Genomic DNA, 17,958 nt, shown 5'->3' with positions numbered 1-17,958 from the left:
TGAAGGTGAGGGGGTAGGGGTTTAAGCTCCAATTTTGGAGCTTCTTCAATTGACGGCTTTGGAGGGGGGCCACTTGGCCTATTCAGGGGCTCAAACGGGTGTATTCCTTGCATGTAAGCACATGATGCATCTAGGATATGCATCATTTTTTCAACCTCATCATCAATCATCAAGCTATCAAACAACATGATTGCTTTTTCTAGAGAGTCCTCTAGATATACACTCGTGTCGAGAAGTTGCGCATCCACCTCCACAACAGATATCATAGAGAGCTCCTCATAGTGGCGGGGAAGTTGGATTGCTTTGTAGACATTGAAGACTGCTTCCTCGTTGTCCACCCTCATAATCATTTTCCCTTCCCTCACTTTAATTATTGCATCACCAGTAGCCAAGAGAGGTCGTCCCAATATGATTGGAACTTGTTCATCAGCCTCGAAATCTAGAATAATGAAGTCAGCTGGGAAGATAAATATCCCAATTTGCAGCAGCACATCTTCAATCACTCCTTCGGGGTAGGCTATGGACCTATCAGCTAATTGCAACATCACCGTGGTTGGTCTCGGAGCTCCCAGACCCAATTGCTTAAACAAGGACAAAGGCATCAGATTTATGCTTGCACCCAAATCACAAAGAGCACGACCCACATCAATATTACCGATTCGCACTGGAATGGTGAAGCTGCCAGGATCCTTAAGCTTTTGGGGAAGCTTGTTTTGGACCCTTGATGTGCACTCCTCAGTAAGCGCAACCGTCTCGAACTCAGTCAATTTCCTCTTGTGAGCCACTATATCTTTAATGTACTTAGCATACTTTGGAATTTCACGAAGTACATCCACTAATGGAATATTTAATTGAACCTGACTCAACATAGAGAAAAATTTGTTGAACATGCGATCGTCATTCTTTTTCTGCAATCTCTGGGGGGAAAGGTGGTGATGGCCTTGTAGCCTCCATTCGCTCTGAACTTGCATCATTTTCCTTTGACTCGTGTATTGCCTTAGGTGTCAGCTCCCTTTCAGGTATAGGTTTTTCCTTTCTCTTATTTGGCACTTCCTCTAGTTCCCTCCCGTTTCTAAGTGTAACTGCATTAACTTGAGGGTTCTTCTCTGTATCACTGGGAAGAGAGCCTGTAGGTCTAGTATTTTGATTTGCTGCTAACTGCCCCATTTGCCTCTCAAGATTTCTGAAATCAGTCCTGAGTTGTTGATTGTCTAGCAATAACTTATTCAACAAGTCATTCGTACTCTCTTCTATTTGTTGGGGTGGCTTCTGAGGCTGATTAAAATTTCCTTGAGGCCTATACTGATTCTGATTCTGTTGATTTACGCCCCATGAGAAGTTAGGATGATTCCTCCAATTTGGATTGTAAGTGTTCCCATATTGTGCATGTTGATTCATAGAGCCTCTGTTTTGTTGCCCCACATAGTATATAGATTCAGGATTCGTAGGGCACATGTCACTCATATGACTGTCACCACATATTTCGCAACAAATAGACATCTGTTGTACATGTTGCATTTGTTGTGTTGTCATTCGGTTCATCTGATTTGCCAGCTTTGCAATATCTGCTCTCATGGCTGAGAAGTCATCAAGCTCAATCAACCCGGCTGACTTCTGTTTAATTGCTCTTCTTGCATCCCCATCTCCTTGCCAATTATGGTCATTGGCAGTGAAGTTATTTAGCAAGAGTTGTATTTCACTATACGGCCTCGCCATGCAACTACCCCCACAAGCTGAGTCAAGATTCATCTTTGATGCTTCATCTAACCCATCAATAAAAGTGTGACCCAATACCTCATCAGTCTGACAATGATGCAGGCAGTCTCTGAGTAGCTTCTTGTATCTTTCCTAAGCTTGACGAAGTGTCTCGCCATCCCGTTGTTGGAACCCAAGAATTTGGCTTCTCAGCGATTTTGTCTTCTTAGTAGGGAAAAACTTGATTAGAAATTTCCTTGCTAAATCATCCCAAGTGTGGATTGAGTTTGCGGGCTCCTTTTGCAACCATTCCTTAGCTTCCCCCGACAGTGAAAAGGGAAATAGTGTCAGCCTGACATAGTCCTTGGAAACGTTCGGATAATTGTAAGTGTCCGTAATTTTCAAGAAGTTCTGAATGTGCCTCTGCAGGTCCTCATGAGATAGACCCACATATTGTCCTGTGGACTGAATCAGCTGTACCATGTACTGTTTGAGTTCAAAATGCCCAGTGATATCAGGCTTCACAATAGCCTGAGTCATATTCGCAAGATTGGGCCTTGCGGCTTCAATCACCGGACGCTCTTCATTACCTGCCATCTCTATTGGCTGTGGTTGAACTACGATGTCCAACTCTCTTTCTATTCTCGTTCTAGCTTCGACTTCCTTTCTCACTCTATGAAGTGTTCGTTCAATTTCTGGATCAAAAGGAGGTAGGTTGTTTGCACTTCTACTCCTCCGCATTCAAGAGAAGAGCCTGTGAATACAAACAAGGCAAACTGAAAATTAAAACTTGAACAAATAAGTAATAACAGCTTAACTCAGTCAAGTAGCTATTTTCTAGGTCCCCGGCAATGGCGCCAAAAACTTGTTGCGACCAAACACACTCACGCAAGTATACGTGATCGTCAAGTAATAGAGTAGTGAATAGAGTATCGTTCCCACGAGGACTTATGATTAACTTTTGACTAATTCAAACTCAAATAGCTTATCGATTCAAGCGATTTCTTATAAAATAGATAATTGTCTAATTTACTACCTAAAGACTATCAAGTAATGGAATACCAGAAATCAACACAACACTTAAATAGTTTTAAATAACAATCAATGGGAGATAATATTCCAGGGTCACGGGTTATTTAACAATCATGTTGCATCGTTAGCTTAAAATAACTAATTGCTTTATCTGGATTGTTGGTTCACAGGGTTGATCTTACTCATAAGAGTCTGTCGAGCCCTTACTCGCCTATTCAAGCTAACTTAATACCTATATGTCTATGGAATTAAACTTAACAAGAACGCATTTACAATTCCTGTACTGCAACCGAGCAAGGCAATTAGGTATATGTCTATCCCAATTGCGAATCCTTTCCCCTATGCCCGGGTTTAAGAACTTGCTCTATTTAATTCTATATGCAATCTAGAGTTCCCACTTTCGAGTTCAACTCTAGATTCGTAGATAATATTTCACTGTTAGCTACTCAGCAAAATAATTAAAAATAGAATTAAATAAACAACCCAATATGATAAAATCAACTTCGTCAAATTAAACTTCAAACATCAACATTCATGTATACCCATGACCCTAGAACAATAGGGTTCTTAGCCACTCATATTCAGGCAATCATCAAAAATTCACAGGAGTGCACAAGAATCAATAAAAGAAAGAGAGAATAGGAACTCAAGACGAATTCCGTAGTTTTAGAACTTTGTTGTAGCTTTTTCCCCTTCTCTAATATGTTAGATAACCTAAAGGAGGCGTTTTTGGCTTATATATTGCGTACAAAAGTCGTGGGCCAAAGCTCTCCTATTCCTAGTCCAAATCGGCTTCAGGGATTGATGCTAAGGTGGATGCGATGCATCCACCTCGTCCTCCATTTCAGTTTTGCCTGCGAAGGTGGATGCGACGCATCCACCTTGTCCTCTATTTCTCAGCTTTGCATGCGAGGGTGGATGCGTCGTGGATGCGACGCATCCACCCCTAGTTCCTCCATCTCAGCTTTGCCCAGGTGCGGATGCTATGGCGGATGCTATGGACTGACTTCACTGCTAAGGGTGCGCGAAATCTGATCTTTTTCTAGATTGGATGCGTCGCATCCAATCTCTCTTCCTCTACCTAGAACACCTTTTCTTCATATTTTTGCACTCCAAACACCCTAATTCACCACACACAACTCAATTAGTCATAAAACCAATAATTAAACCATGTTGGGCATTTTAAAGATCAAATAACATCAAGAAGCGATTAAAACATGGGTAAAGTAACATCAACACATATCGAAATATGCCAAACATCAGTTGTACCCAAAACAATTGTCCCGGCCAAGAATCCTTGGTTATCCTATTTTTCCCTACCCAGTATTTGGTTGGAATACTCCATCTCTCGCTTGTTCAATTCAACACTAATTGCCAAATAAAAATAATGTTATTATCCAAAATAACTTTAGAGTTAGCAAACAGTTTCACCGACTACTTAGAGAAGTATTATTCGTGCTTAATCACTTACGTATCCCCATCATTACCTCTGTATCTTAAATCCGCAAAATAAATAATATTATTCGTGCTTAATCACTTGCTTATCCCCATCATTACTCTGCATCCCGATCCGTAAATCCGCAAAATAAATAAAAAATTTACTATCGCAGATCCCTTCGGGACGGAGTGGTTTTAAACAGAAGGGAAAAATGAAAATAACACAATATAAACTGAACTCACACTCACCCAAAAGTGGTCAGCTGGAAATATGGCAACAACAAGAAAAACGAAGAGCGAAAGTATAAACAGAGAGGCGAAAGAAAGTGTAAGCCGAATGAAAATTGTACAAGAGAAATCGTGAAATCTTTTGTTTGCCCACCGTTTACCCAAAGCGAAAACATGACGAGCAGCAGACAGAGCAATTTGGTAAAGTTGATGATAGTGTTGAGTCCAGCGGTGGCCTTGACATGTTATTGTTAAAGGAAGACACAAAATGAAACTGAAAAGACGATTGTACCCTCAAGCATACAGGCAGGCATGTTGACTTGCTGTGTGCTTATGCGGCTTTATTAGATAGTAGAATATAATTCATATAATAGTATATATTTTTTGTATATTTTGGTGTCAAATGTAATTATTTTTCGCGACCAAACCTTTTGAGAAGAAGCTACGCATAAGGATCAAGGGAGCGACATGGATCCAAAGCTTAAAGAGATTTCACAAATATTCGAATGATTCAAAGCAGCTTTTTCGCGTAACGATTTCGATACTTGCTCTCTCAGCTCAAGGTAATTAATCGCTTCAATTCCCTTCCATTGCTAATGCTCAAAACCTATTCAGAACCCTAGGCCTTTTTTTGTGCAATTTACTTGTATTAGCCTTGAAGAGTTTGAATTACTGTTACTAGTCCGTAAAAATTTCACTTTTTAAAAAAAATTATGAGTGCCATGACATATTACGAGTTTGAAATTAAATCAATTAACTATTGCTTAATCTCAAATTTAGTTGGGATCAGCCATGTTATTATCTGTATCCAGTGGTGGATGTAGGCTTTAAGATGTGGCCAGTAGCTTTGGCCCAATATAGAAGGTGACATTCTTTTTTAAACAGACTACACAACAAAGTAAGACACATAAATTGAAACAGAGGGAGAATGAATGAATCATTGTTTTCATAATTTTGTGATCAAAGCTTGACCTGAATTCCTGAAAAAACCAGCATTTTTAGGCATATACTCGGGTGCCCCTCTTGTATCCGCCATGTTGGTAAACTACCAATTTTTATTTAAAAAAAGTAATACACATTTACTCATCAAAAAAAAGGAAAAGAAAATGAAGAAGAAGTGATACACATGGAATCTTGCTACACGACATGAAGCATTTGTCTGTGAAATATAACAACTGTATTAATGCTATATAGCTTGTGATATGAGTCAATTAGCTTAAACAACCATTTAGAAACTTGCATGAGAATATGCCAAGAAGGGGATAAGGTAGCAAGAACTTGGTGTCAGGTGCCTTTTTTTTTTTTTTTTTTTCCCTGATGTTGTAGGTTCGGTTGACCGAATTTGAGAGCTTGCCTCCCCTATTTCAAGGAACACCTAATGCTATCCATGAGTTGAGAATTGCAAGTAATGTTTTCCACTTATTTATCTTATTGCATTGATTGGTTGTTAGTTGTGTAAACTATGGCTGTTAAGAATATGAATTTTGAGATGAAATGTTCGTAGTACTAGTTTCTTTCACGGAATGCACCATTCACGATTGTGTTTGGAACACCAGAAAAGTTGGATGTGGCATATAGTTTTAGTTTGCTATATTTTGGAAAATGGAAGTCGTCTTTTGATATTCTCTATCCAAGTTTCACCAAGATCATTACCCAAATTTGGAATAGTTTTATCGTTGGAGAACATGTAACAGATAGTGTTCTAGCTGGAGTAAAAGTTTGTTTCTCTAAGATTTTAGCTTGTTATACTCATAGGTTTTGCTTATCTGATGGGCTTGCTAACTTTCAAATTTGACATGATGGATAGAAATAGCTAACAAGTTTCGGAGCTTGATTGAAGTGTATGATCTTTTCCTGTTGTCTATACTTATACTTACTGCTTTAAAAAATTCACACAGGAGATATATATGAGCATGCAGTTATTTTAGCTGTGAAGATGGAGGACCAGGATGCTTTTGAAAGGGACTTTGTTTAGCTCAAACTTTATTACACAGATGCACGGTAAATATCTCGTCATGCTTTTCTTCTGTATGTCACTTAATGGTTCTACACCTTATTCAACAAAGGGCAAAAGAAGTCCACTGTTCATAAGTGTACCTACCTCAGATGAGGTGGCAGGATAAGAGATCCGATAAAATTTGAATTGCAACTTGATTGTTACTCGACTATGGGTTTGCTTTTCCCGAAGCTTCAAATCCCAATTTCCAACTAATTTTATCCTTTATAGCATCATTAAGATAGGGAATTAGTGAGTTTAGTAGTTATTGTCAGATCTCCATGTTGATTAATTCTGTTTGATAGCTGCATTATCTTTGACCTTGAACAGTGGTGCTTATGCCCGTCTATTTCTTGTGATGGAGCCGTGACCACCTTCCGCCTCCCCACAGGTATATTCCATCTTAGGTCTCAACCTTCTGAGACTCCTCGTAGAGAACAGGATTGCTGAATTTCACACCGAACTAGAGTTGCTTTCTCCAAGTGCTTTGGACAATCCTTGTATTAAGCATGCTGTTGAACTGGAGCAATCCTTCATGGAAGGAGCTTGCCACCGCGTGTTAAGTGCAAGGCAGACTGTGCCTGATGCAACATATGCTTACTTCATGCACCTGCTAGCGAAAACTGTGAGGTAAAGTTATTGGTTTAACCCAACATTGGAAATTACTGGCAGCACTTTAATAGAGCTATTCGCAGAGCGCCACATGTTGGGTAATGGATTCTACTTATGCTTACATGTTACATGCTTGAGCAAAAACGTCTGTATAAGAACTTTGCGTCTGAACTTTCAACTGTCTTTCATTAAAATACCATTAGCCACATTAGATAAATTCTTACCATCTGCCTAAGCCTTGTTTGTGAGTAGAGTTACCTGGTAGTAGCAAATAACTGCTGGATTAATCGAGGTGCAGATAGCTAACTAGATGCTGTTGTTCAGAAATAGAACCATTAATCTGAATCCTTATTAACCTGTTTTACTGATTTGATGGTGGCCAATTATCTTCATTTGGTGTGCAATTGCAGTGACATGTTACATGTTTTCCTTTAGATTGAAATGGTGCAAATTTTCTGTCATTGGTAGGGATGAGATTTCTGGATGCAGTGAGAAGGCTTATGATCGTCTTGCAATTAGTGATGCCCGACAAATTTTACTGTTCTCCTCGGACCAAGAACTTCTTGAATACGTTAGGGAGGTAATTTACACCTCACCCTCCTCTCTCTCTCTCTCTCTCTCTGTGTGTGCGCGTGTGTGATGGTTTTTGTTTTTTTGAATAACTGAAGTTTATTTGCACAAAAAAGAGAGAACCTGGCAAGTGGCTAAAGGGAGCTACACAAAGGTGTTGCTCTCAAGAAAAGACAGCATACAAACATTTACACTAGTTGGAAGGCTTTGGCTGCTCCAGAAGAAAAATAAACATTATGATTTTCTCATTTCCGGATATAGACTACTCAATTCTTTCAAAGGCTCTTCTATTTTGCCATCATTGCACATGGGATCAATTCCCAAGCCTTGTATTTCTATTTACTTCTGTCTCCTTTACTGCTCTAGAATGAAGGTCTTATTTCTTGGTATGACTCACCTCATTCCTCTAAAGGTTAAGCATCTTACTTGGGATTTTTGAATCAACTTGATAATGCAACAAAAGATGTTCCACACCATCTCATCTGTAGCACCAGCTAGTTAGTTGAATATCTCTTTTTAAAAAATTTGCTCTTAAAATAGATCCACGTTAATAGCTCCCAAGAATTCATTTTCTCCACATATGCACCATGGACCTATCCCCTTTGCTAATCTTCCTATTGAATGTCCATACGTCCTTTATTCCAAGTCCCCCTATGTAAATAGGAGGAGTCACAGTTTCCCAATTTGCCTAATAGAAATTTTCTCAACGTGCTTAGCCTCCTATAACAAGTTCCTTTTGTAGAACAGAGAAATTTTCTCAACGTGCTTAGCCTCCTGTAACAAGTTCCTTTTGTAGAACAGAGAAATTTTCTCAAAGTTCCTTTTGTAGCATCTTGTTCTCACTTCTCACTTCTCAGTAGTGGACGGTGGTACTTGCAGCAAGGACATAAAGTGGGTAGGGAGATTAGATAAAGTAATTTTAAATAGTATTATGTTAAGCCGTTTTGAAATGTATTGCTTCTGCAATCCTACTAACTAAGTTCCAATTTTCTGAATTTCCGGATATCTACTGATGACATCCTTATATCTTGTCCACTGTGGTACATCATGTATGTCGTAGGCAACTCAGTAAGTACTTGTGCAATGGAAAATATGAACTATGTATCTTCCATTACTACTGGAATCAAGTCACATTTTCTAATCTAACTCAGAAATTTCTTGAAACAACAGCTCAGTATTACTTATATTTCCCAATTCTCTTGCTCAACATTACAGAATATGAGGGTATCTCTACCAAACAGAAACTGCGATTTGCGCATCCTGCTGCTTGTTTGTTGACCAACTCCTGCTGTAAAACCATTGATTATACACCGATCCTTGGGCTTATCCGTTATCCTAGCTACTCAATCAGCAAAGCTGAAGCAGTGAAACTCTATATCTCTTGTATTTGCCTTGGAATCCTGCCCTTTTACTGCTGAATGTTTTGTTTCTTGATTAGTTTTCTATGCTTATTTGTAAAACCATCTGACCGATGGTGTTGTTGCAGGAGCATCCCGAGTGGAAGATAGAAAACGGGGTTGTTATTTTCCAGAAAGTAAAAGATTTTGTATCTTGCAAGGAGATACCATCCCTGCAGCAAAAATCAACTTCTGCCTCTTTAAGTTGCACTTGGACCTGAAATTCACTTGGGAAAAGGTGTTAAAGATTTATATATGAAAAACATTATTTCCTTGATACCTCCTTTGTTTTCCATAGTGCCGGGTCTATGTATTGTCTATCGCGTTTGCTTTGTATCTACTTTCTCATTTCCATGATGTTATTTTTCCTATGGTTTCTATTGGTGGTACTGATATTATCTCTTTTTGTCTTCTTGAACCGAGGGTCTTTCGGAAACAGCCTCTCTACTCCCTCGGGGTAGGGGTAAGGTCTGCGTACACACTACCCTCCCCAGATTCCACTAGTGAGATTTCACTGGGTCGTTGTTGTTGATTATTTCCTTGATACTCATCAAACAAGTATTTCAATTTTGTCGTCAGTAGAAATCCTTATCTCCCTCCTATAAAAACAGAAAATTAACAAACGAGAAATCTAGTAATCGGGATAAGAAAAGTCCTTTTTTTCCCCAAGAATTTAGTTCTGATACTGATGATCGTACCAGTATCTAGCAATACTCGATATTTTATCCAAATGTGAATTTTTATATATTTTTTTAACTTCAACTTCAAAATACTTTCGGTATGTTGTACTGCTCCCTCTCATTTTTGCAACAGTTTGACCACTCTCTATGCATAGTCTAAAAAAACACTTGTTGGTGGTCCATAACAACCACAACTGCAACATTATGGTTTTCTTTTGTTAATTCTCGTTTTTTTTAATGAAAAAAGTGTGATTTATATACTGGAAAAAGTGGAGTCATTAGTATTTATATTAGTAGTTGCTAAGATTTGTGTTAAATGGATAATGCAAACACATCTCAAATTTGGAGAGTACAAAAGAGTTTTTTTTATCGCAAATTTTCATATATTTTGAATTATTAATTATAAATTATAATACTTTTTATATAGTTTCTAAATATATAAATATTATTTTAAAAAATTTAGTGATTTTGTGTTCTAATTCACACCAAAAAATAAATAATTTGACCTTCGTACTCCAAATCGTATTACATAAAGTGTGAGGGAGTATTGCTAAAAAGACTATTTTCTTTTTCTTCATAGTGTTCTACTGATGTGGTGAAGCACTAATTAAACTCCTTAGAGTATACATAATCAAACACCGACTGGCTTATTTTTACATGTATTTTATATAGTAGATGGATCTTGTTTTTAAAATTGAAGATTACAGTGATCTCATCAATCGCTTACGTAGAAAAAAGAAATATAAATGCATCAACTTTAATTACACTAAATATTAAAATCCTCACTACATCATCATCATCTAGAGACAGTGAGATCATCTTTTGAAATTTCGTTTTAATGTTCAAATTAGTGTGTGGAAGGAAAGGAAGAAAGAAGACGAACATGAATACTAAGCGAGTTTGTCAACCAATTAATCTGGCATGTTCAGACTGAGGCGCCTCGATTATAATGTAGTTGTAGTAGTCATCTAGTGGAAGATTTGTTAAAATCCGCCCATGGAACCGGTCCTTCACGTATTGTGAATGTCAATTGCCATTTAGCTAATAACTATGTGAAAATTGAGGTTCAACAAGCGATATTTTTTATTACTGCATTTGAGACAGTTGTTCGAATCCCTTATGATATGCATATTACGAAGAGATCCATTTAAGAGGATAAATGGCTTTTAAATATAAAGCAATTCATATTTATACCTCAATAGTGATATATCTACAAGACCTATAAAATGGGAGGGAGGAGAAAACAAATATTCTTTATTTAATATTTAATAATTTTCTTTCTTCAAAGAGAAGATAGGAGATTTTTTGTGCTTTAGTTGCTCAAAGTTGATAGTTGCCAAATTGACCACCATCATTTATTCTTTTATGGTAAGAGATTCCTCATCTCCTTAAAGTGGTCCTGAATATTTGTTTGACATTAAAAAGTCTTAAGATTTGATGCCATGTAAAACGTTGGATAAATTTCACAAATGCTAATATAACTATAATTTTTTTTCACTAAAGTCATATAACTTTATTTTTTCACACAAAAATAATATAACTAAGACTTTTTTTCATCAAAGTCATATAACTTTGTTTTCTCACACAAAAATCATAAAACTTTCACTAACTAACACAAAAAATCATAGTGGTCGAAAAATAAATTTTTCGGTAGTATTTTCTTATTTTACGTTTTTTTATTTTTTATTTTCAATCTTCTAAATAATTATCCAATTAAAATAGGAGAAATATGAGTATATTTTTAGTCGTTCCCAAAAATAATAGTCGATAAAATATTTTATATATATATATATATATATATATATATATATATATATATATATATAGGCTAGCAAATGTAATTTCGGCCAACCGATTAATTTTATATTTTCCCTTAAAATAGGAATGATCCAACCCAGCCTGACCCAATACTCATATACATAAGTTAAAATAATACTAAAAGTGAATTTTTCCCCCATAAGAAGCTTAGTTTGAAATGCATGAGATTCTGACAAAAAAAATAAAGAAATAAAAGGTATAATTAGAGAGCACTTGAAATAAAAATGTTATCGATTTGAATAAAAATCTTGAAAAGAAAAATAAAAGATAGAAGTATCATGTTTTGAAGGATTAACTATTCGCTTTTAGTATTATTTTATATATGAGTATTGGGCCGTGTGAGCCAGGTCAGGTTGGCTCATCCCTATTTTAATTGGATTATTATTTATTAGACTGAAAATAAGAAAATAAAAAAAAACACAAAATAAGAAAATACTACTGAAAAATTATATTTTCCAATCACTATGATTTTTGTGTGAGTTAGTAAAAGTTTTATGATTTTTGTGTGAAAAAATATAGTTATATGACTTTGGTGAAAAAAAGTCATAGTTATATGATTTTTGTGTGAGAAAACAAAGTTATATGACTTTAGTGAAAAAAAGTCATAGTTATATGATCATTTGTGAAATTTACCCGTAAAACGTTTATGCTAAAATCCTTATAAGAACCTGTTTGATTTTACTATAAATATTGATCCTAAATATTCCTGTGGAGTCAAATAATTTTTTACTACAATCCAAACATTTTAAAAATATTTTCATGTGGTTTCTAAAAGAATAACTACTTTAATGGCGACTTATTCGACTTCTGCGAGGACTATAATTGCTACAAAATATCAGCACTTATACGACTAAATTCGGCATAAAATGAATGCTATTGTGGCCAAGGGAGTTTCTTTTAAGAGGATAAATTATTTTTGTGGCGATAAAAGTCACCACTAGAAATTAAAAAAAGAAAAAAGTCTCCACTAAAAAAAAAAGGTCACCCCTAAAAGTCGCCATGGTAGTCGCTCCTTCTAGTAGCGACCTACTAAGCCGACTTCTAATGGCGACTTTTTTCTTTTAGTGACGACTTTTTTTATTTTTTGTGGCGATTTTGATCCAAAATTACTAGGTTTTGCCAAACTCGTAATTATAACGAACGCTCCGCCACTCGTCCACCTCCTATCCTTTTTTTTTTTTACACAAAACTTATATATTAGAAACAATATAAAATGTACAATAACTTGCGATGTTTTTTTTACTTGATTTTAGAATTGTAGAAAAAAAAAGTGTTTTGACTCTTTAAATGGTGATGTCGTGGATCGAAGAATACTATATATATAATATATAGACTTCTTGGAAATTAAAGATGTATTTGCTTTTCTTTTTCTTTTTCTCTTTAGATAGAGAGATAATTAGTACTAATAATCTAATGGTTAGGAAGATAATGGTGCCAATAACAGGTAACTAAGACAGAGATTAGTTGGCAAGGGCCTTAGTTCAAGCAATTAAATGCCAAACAAAAAGGGAACATATTTGATGATGATCGAACCAGTTGTGACAGATTTATGAGTAATCCAACTCTTAAATGTAATATTTTATTTGCAAATGGTTAAATATTTATTAACTTTTACACAATAAGTAATTTTATTTATTAGTAGCTTATGTATTAATTAGTATGAATTTAAGTTATATATATTGATAGTGTAAAGATCATTAACACTATAAGTGAGCTTAAGATTGATAGTAAAATGTTAGTTATCATTTTTATCATGTTATCAGTTATACTTATTAGAGAAGTTTATCCGTTATTATTTTATTAGTGACTTGATTATTTAGATATTTTTTTACATCGTTAATGCATAGACATTTAATATTTTAGGACAATATTTATGGAGTTTTTTTTTTTTTGGGGGGGGGGGGGGGGGGACCTTATTTACGGTCAAGTAATAATATGGTTTAAAGAAATAAAATTTTCAAGTGTATTTAAATTAAAAGTAAATGATTTTTAATTTCTTCTTCAAAATATTTTTGGATTAATTAATACTACTTAATTATAAAGTCTAACATGACGCAAAAGGCTCTCTATTCTATCGTTTTCTATGGGGTCCTTTTTGATCTAACAAAGTTTCAATATATTAGTATTTAACTAAAATGGAGTAGAAGAAAACACTTTTTCATTGATTAAGACATTTTAGAAGTCTAAACTCCAAACTCCAATAGTTAATTACTAAATAATTATAATTTGCCTTGCAATCATAGGCAACTTGAAGCATGCTAATTTGACAAACTTACTCATCCATATTTTTAAGAACAAAATTTTAGCGGGTGGACAACTTAAACCGTCAAGTTTATTTCTTTTATAACCATTTAATATATGCAACTCACTAACTTAATCAATCTAGATTAGCGTAGCGTAAGAATCATTAAAAAAAGAAAAAAATTTTATTTTTTTATTTTAAGGATTCGAACCCGAGACTGCTGATTAAAGGTGAAAAATATCATCTATCACCGTATTGAGTGGTAAAGTGTTAAGTCTTTCACCACAAATTCAACTTCTCGAAATGAAATTTTAAATATTTGCTCCTAATGATTGAGGTTATATATATATATATATATATACGGTCGAAATAGATTTCGGCCTTTATACGATCGATCGAGGTCAAAACGTAACAGATCGGAGTAAGACTTCAAAATGGGTTCCGAATATGGTACAAACAACCTTCGAGCCCGAGGGACCAATCAATGTCGAGCTCGATATCATTATCAAGATCGAATCCAAATCGAACTATGATGCAAAGTAAAGTTATCGAGCTTATGATTTAGAGACCGACCAACACTGACCCCGAATCAATGCAAGGATCCGAGTCAGAATCGAGCTCAAGTCAAGATCGAGAGCTCGAGTCGAGACCGAAAACTCGAGTCAATATCGAGCTCACAGACAAGAGCCGTTGCAATCCCATTAGAGGAGACAATCCTGATAGGAATTATGGAAAAACTGATTTATCATGGGTTTCCCACTATGTATTTTTTATATCTAAAGTAAGATCCCTCTACTATAAAGGGAATGGTTATTATTTCTGTAAGGGGCAAGTTTTTTGTTTACATTGTAATTCAATCACCATATTCTCCTATACAGAAGAGTTGTTCTTCTAAGCTTCATAAATTGGTTCAACATGTTCAGTCCTAAAAATCATCTTCGTTACAACCGTGTTTACTTTGTACTCTTTGCAATCCATATTTGATATTTTTATTTATCCTTACGATTTGTATTAAGCTATACCACATATCCTTAGAACTACGTACAAATTTAACTCTATCCGCTTATCGGGTAAACAATATAAATAAACCATCATAATCATGTTGAATGTTTGAACAAATAAATCAGCCATAGTTGTACTTTTATTGTGATTAAGTGGAGTTAATTAGAGGGTAATATCGTCATCTTAGTGACAAAAGATGCAGATGTTAATCACCATCCATAGACCATAGACCACAATTTGAAGTATTCAAGAATCAAGACAACAAAAGTAGGTTCACTTTTTGTTTTAATGAATTTAAATACATTTATTTTTCTTAATATAATATGAATAAAGTGTACTACGACAGATTCCATTTTGTGTTTTTGCTTTTTTCGCCACCTTTTTTTCTTCTAAATTCCAATACTTTACGATAGAGAAATCACAAAAGGTCCAAATTTGTTCATTTATATTCTTATCGTTAATAAATTGCTTTATATTTGTTCTTATCATTAATGGAGCTCTAATGTTAATTGGCTGGAGTCCACGTGCAACTCTTCATGAAAAAATATCAAATTTACCCATCAACTTTTTAACTATTGTTCAAAAGTACGTTCGAGTTGAAGTTTCATTAAGAGTCGACGATAAAAATATGATTTTTCATAATAAATTGAATAAAATTAGATCAAAAGTCTAACGAAAAGCAATATTGCTCAACTTCGAATACGACATACATAAAATAAATTTGAACCTTTCCTCAGAGAAATTAAATATAAAAGATTTTAGCTGCCAAAGACCAGTCTATTCACACATGATTTCATGAACCATCAACTCTTTGTGGACACGAAAAAATTAGTTCTTGCAAAATCTACCATCTCCGAGAAATTTTGTCTAGTGACATTTTATAACAGAATTCATTGACAACAATATAAATAATTATAAATTATTTTTCAATTGATGACGGTGCATATTTTCGGTAATTCTATTAGCCTTACACCTAGTTTGAGTTATGTCTGAATCGTAGCATCAAAATTTAAGCCAAATTAAACTCCCATAGAATACCTTTAGATTACAAGTCTGATCATTTATCTTTGTTCAAACTTTTCTTTTAGCAAAATTGTGTAAATTATTTATTGGCAGCTAAAGTTGCTACAAAACATAAATAATTACGCGACAAAATTAAAGAATATTGAATAGAAATAGCTTTTAGGTATATTGTCAACGAATAGTTACAGTAATGGCGACCTATTCGACTTTTATAGCGACCATAATTGCTACAAAATGTCAGCACTTATGCGACTAAAGTTGGCATAAAGTTGAGAAGCAGATGATTAATCATTTGTTTCCGGAAGAAATTGAAGAATTTCTTAATTTCCGAAATCGTCTTAGCTAAACCTATAGAATTCAAGTTTTTTTTCTTTTTCATTTTTTTTGCAATTTATATTTTATTAAGGGGACAAAGACCAGAAACTCTTCGCTGAATGTGGCTCATAACCGGTACCAGTGCAGTGAGGTATTCCTGTTGAGATTCTAGAACTTTGATGATTATCTCGTCGTATCTAAACCAGTGAGACATTAAAGTTTGAAGCATACATTCTTTTCTAGCCGGTGATAGAGGAAAATAGAAAGATATGGACTTTCAATCAAGATTTTCCTTGCAAGCCGATTCCCCAGCTCCTAAATAGGTGTTGCAAATCTTAATGTATAGAACCTACGACTATATTGAGGAGTAAGGAAAGGGCTCACATGACAATGAGGTCATTTTTGCATGGGCTTGGACTTCTAAGGCTATTGTGGCCAAGGGAATTGCTTTTAAAATGAGAAATAGTTTTTGTGGCGACAAAAGTCGCCACTCACAGTAAAACCGTTGCCACTAAGGTCTGCATGATAAATCGTCTTTACTAGTGGCGACGTGATGTGGTGACCTGTTGTGCCGACCTTTAGTGACGATATTTCGACTTTCAGATGCGACAAAGTTTGCCACAAAAATAATTTGTCCTTTCATAAGCAATTCTCTCGTCCACAATAGTCTTAACTTTATGTCGGCTTTAATCACACAAGTGCTGATATTTTGTAGTTCTATAGTCACTACAAAAATCTAAAACGTCACCATTAAAGTAATTATTCATTGGCAATGCTAACTTTTAATGGCGACATTTTCGACTATAAAATATAAATTCTACGTAAATCGCCAAGGAATAATTACTTTAATAGAGACCTATTTGACTTTTATAGCTATTATTGTTGCTACAAAATATCAGCACTTATGCGACTAAAGTCGGCATAAAGTTAAGACTATTTGGCCAAGGGAATAACTTTTAAAATGATAAACTATTTTGTGGCGACAAACGTCGCCAGTAAAGGTAAAAAGGGCGTCACTAAAAGTCCGATGGTAGGTCGCCACTGGAACTATGACGTTTCAGCAACAGTACGTCGCCACTAGAAAGGGCGACCAACCATGCCGACCTTGGTGGCGACATTCTTTACGTTGAGTGGCGATCTTGATCGCCACAAAACAACTCTTTAGGCTACAATAGCCTCAACTTTATAGCAGCTTTAGATTTGGTTTTTTATATTCTAAAACCTTTATTATTTTATCAAATTTTTTAGGTTGAATGGTTAAAGACCTCCCTTGAACTTGACGTTTTTTGGCGAGTGTACACCTTAACTATTCGAGGTCCTAAATATCCCCTTCAACTTTGTTTTTTGAAAGTTATTGACTCCTTAACTTTTTGGACCTTAGCATTGTGTCCATATGAAATTTTCATCTGACGTAGCTGTATACAGTGGCAAAATAAATTATTTTTTATTTAATTAAAAATTTAAAACTCTAATAAAAGATCAGGGCTTTTACGCCATTTCAGCGGCAATATAACTTAAATCCGACGAAGAATCCGGTGGAAGAATCAAATGGGTCTTTTCAATTGAACTCAAATCAGTTTTAAATACAACTACAACTCTAGTGGAAGAATTAGCGAAAACTCGAATCTAACTCAAATAAGTTTTAAATATAACTCCGGCAGAATAATCCGGCGAAGACTCCAATAGAAGAATCTAACTCAAATCAGTTTTAAGTATAACTCCGGTAGAAGAAACCGGCAAACCCAACCCAAATGGGTCCCAATCACTGTCCAAATGTGTCCCACATGCGGGGATTAACACCATTACCGCGGGTAATGTTCTCCGAAAGTACACCTAGTTTTTGAGGTATTTACAAGGCCTATTAAGCATAATTTATACTGTAAGTTTAGGGAGAAATTTGTTATTTTGCTA

General features: G+C 35.2%; 1 pseudogene; it reads left to right on the top strand.

The window, feature by feature from the left end:
* The first annotated feature begins 4,157 nt into the window (after positions 1-4,157).
* On the top strand, positions 4,158-9,345 carry LOC104095396 (26S proteasome non-ATPase regulatory subunit 8 homolog A-like; annotated as a pseudogene).
* Positions 9,346-17,958: the final 8,613 nt, after the last annotated feature.

Source organism: Nicotiana tomentosiformis, chromosome 12 (genome assembly GCF_000390325.3).
Source record: "Nicotiana tomentosiformis chromosome 12, ASM39032v3, whole genome shotgun sequence".
Taxonomy (NCBI): domain Eukaryota; kingdom Viridiplantae; phylum Streptophyta; class Magnoliopsida; order Solanales; family Solanaceae; genus Nicotiana; species Nicotiana tomentosiformis.
Note: the sequence above shows the minus strand (reverse complement) of the source record. Positions and strands in the feature narration are given on the sequence as shown.